Here is a 3,541-nt window from a genome sequence, read left to right as displayed (position 1 = left end):
ATTTTCCGAGTATCCCCTAGTCACCACTGAAAAAAAAATTCTCTTCGATAATGATAATGATAGTCTAGCTTTGAGTTTTGCTTTTAACAGATCTCAAGCCCATACAGCCGGTCAGAGAATGCGGGAATACGTCCTTATGATATAAGCATTAAGGATTTTAGGTAACTCTTTACATGGAGACTCACATGTACACTAACATAGGGTTGTTGGGATATACTATTGCTTTCGAATTTTACCACAGACGTCTGTAGCTAAGACGATCGATGAAAACGGATGATGTAAGACTCACTTTATCCAATCTCAGAGTAAATCTAAGAACACAATTGCCTTGTAATATAATGCAATCGATGCGATGGCTCAGTCACATACTAATTTAATTTCCAAGTAAGGTTGTCGGGATTCATATTCAAGTAGACGACCAACTTCGTCGACCTCCCCTGAACATGACGACCCCGTGGAAGGAAAGGAAAAACTTCCAACCGTAAATCCTGACGACCATGCAATTGCTATAGCAACGTTTGACGGATACTGTCTTCAAAGGGATCCTCAACTGGTACTTTGAAGACGAGACCCAATACAAAGCCTTGAAACGTGAGTGGTCACCAAGTTCCTCAGCGTGGATTTTTATAAGCAAACTGTCAGAGACAAACTTACATTTTCTTGCAGGGAGGATAGACCTATTTGACCAGGGAGGAGCCCTTTCATTCGAAAATGACGTGAAAACCTAATCCTTGAAAGAAGCTGCCAAACGCAAGCTGCAAGAGTAGAAAACGCCATTCAGAAATAGAGGGCATGCAACGGCGAGTCAATCAATCAATATCGTTATTTGAACACGATAAGAAAAATCAGCATTGCTGGTGGGGTCGTGCACACAACTAAGAATTGCTAAAAAGACAAAACAACAAATGAATGTACAATTAAAAAATTAAGACCTATTAACAATATTTATAATCGATGTATCCATTTTTAATTGTCGCTAAAATGGGTTCGAGATTCATTTTGTGAGTGTCGAATTTTGTGATACAGAGTTTAATTTTCGATCGTTTCAATGTTTTAGCCATTGTTTCCTTGGATTTTAAACTATTCCATGCAATTATTTTTCTGTAATGGATGGAGTTTCTGATAAAATTTGTCTCTGGACTTGGAAAAATGATGTCCTGATTTCTTCTGCGGCCTTAATTCCTCTGTAAAAGCAAATCTATAAAATCCGTGATTGTTTAACCTTTTAAACATTTGAAGAAAACTCCGTTAATCGCAAATTATACATTGTTCCAAACTTCAGCGCCAGTGTTCCATGGCAAACCTTTTACAATTCGTCCGGCCATGACATGAAGCTTCTGAGGCTGTTTAAGTGCGTCTTGTTGAACGGTCCCCACCCTGTCAGACCGTATGTAACTGATGGCAATATCACTTTTGTGAAAAATCTTTTAATTGCTTTCGAGGGAGGAATCGCACTCGTCGGAGTAAACTAATAACTTGGATACGAAGGACTTCGCTACTTTTGCAGCATGGTCTGGCCAGGGCGTTGTTATCGACTTGGACTCCAAGGAGTCTTTCTCTTTCTGAGCCTGTCTAGTTGATGATGTTGTTGCAAAGACGCAGAGCTTGGATAGGTTCAGCGAATGTTGATTTCCGTGGCTTTACATTTTCCTAGGTGTGGTACCATCATATTCCTGTTACACCATTCCTGCAGTTCAGGCTAGGACATTGTTTAGTGTATTTGCAACCAAATCTATCGTTTGTATATTAGTTTCCGTTGAGCGTGGTGATTTCGGAAGATCGTTTGAAAGAGCTAGAATATTGTGGGTCCGAGGACCGACTCTTGGGGTACTCCATGGGTTATAATAAGTGTATCGGAGTCGCACCGTTGATTCTGACGAATTGTCTTTTTCCTGTGGGGTAGTTCTTTAACCAGTTGCAGATATCTCCTCTGATTCCAAAGTGGGTCAGCTTTTGTAGTAATACGTTGTGTGACACCGTGTCGAATGCTTTAGTAAAATCTACAAACAGTATTCCCACAAAAAGCTTTCTTTCTGCTGCTTCTCTCCACCTCTCTGTTAGGTGTATTAAAAGCTGTTCTGTTGACTCTCCCTTCCTATAAGCTCATTGCCTGTTATCAAGTAAATTTTGCTCAACCACGAGATTGGTGATGTCACTTGCGATGCAGGATTCCATAATTTACTTGGTATACTATACTAAGCATAGAAAGTGGTCTGCAACATGTTCTTTTGTCCTCTCGTCCTTTCTTGAACGCTGCCCTAACTCTAGCTATTTTCCACTGGAGTGGTGGCTTGTAGCCTTCAACACTGTTTTCAAACACGCTCTTGAGAGATGGGGCACTAGACGTGCCCACTGACTTAAAAAGACACATAGATACGCCGTCTAGCCCCGTAGCTTTCTTTCTTTTAACTTACAGATGTTTTCCTCAAATTCATTCTTATTGATCGTGATGCTGGTCATAGTTGGTACGTTCTCACAGCTGTAATGGCTGACTATTCCTCAACCATGAAAGTAATCGTTTAACATAGTTCCTTTTAGTGCCAACCTATCTCCTATAATTAAACATTACTTAGTTTTACTCAGCTCGATTAGCTTTTCAGTTATTCTGAATTCATTTTTTTGTATTAACAGATTGTTGAAAATTAAGTTTAACTTTTATTACTGGGTTGCCTTATAAGGCAAACCCAGTCGAGGTCTGCGTTTAGTTTGTTTGTTTTCTTTTTTTTCTTTTTTTTTTTTTTCCGTGTCGGTAAAAGTCTTGCCTGTCACTCCCCTGGTAAGTGGTGTCTTTGTGGATAGAGCCCTCTGCGCGTATTTTCGTAGGATCGAGAGGGTAGTGGAACTGCGTAGATTTCTATGGTGGACACAGTAGAATCATTAACTTAGCCTGCAATGGCGTCGAAAGTCATGCAACGCGAATGGCGTTTTAGTGGATCCTTAAACAAAATATACCCTTATGGAGCTCAATAATGGAAAGTCAGTTAGATAAACTAGGCATGAATCTCAAAAGCGACGAGTACTGGACTTCGACAACAATCTATCGCCCGTCGAGACGAAATCAAAGTGAGCAGTATTTACCTGAAGTACAAGGTAATTTGACACAATTGAGTTTGTTGTCTTCACGCACGCAATGAAATAGGAAGAGGTTTTCGCCTCTAAGAGCAAATATGTTGTTTGTTTCAATAAAACTTTCGCTGGAAAAGGATTCTGTGGTATTTTCTGCCTTTGTGAATTATAATATCATGTTGTGTATTGAATTTTCGAGCTTAAGGTTGAAATGTGATATGCGAGAAGTTTTTTAGTTTTGCTCTGTAAGCGGGAAGGGTTCACAGGCCTGTTGAAAGCGTGCTCGAGTTTCAACAAAATGAGCCCCAAAATCAGTGAAAACTTGTGACGCAGATGAATAATAAAGTGGCTGCTATTGCCAAAATGATGGAATTACCTGGTGATAATAGCGTCGTACGCGTCTTGGAGAGTAAATTTTGACTTTGCATAAACAAGAGTTGGGCGATTGTGACCTTTGTTTTGACTTCGCTCATTT

Source organism: Montipora capricornis, chromosome 13 (genome assembly GCF_036669925.1).
Source record: "Montipora capricornis isolate CH-2021 chromosome 13, ASM3666992v2, whole genome shotgun sequence".
NCBI classification, from domain to species: Eukaryota; Metazoa; Cnidaria; class Anthozoa; order Scleractinia; family Acroporidae; genus Montipora; species Montipora capricornis.
Note: the sequence above shows the minus strand (reverse complement) of the source record.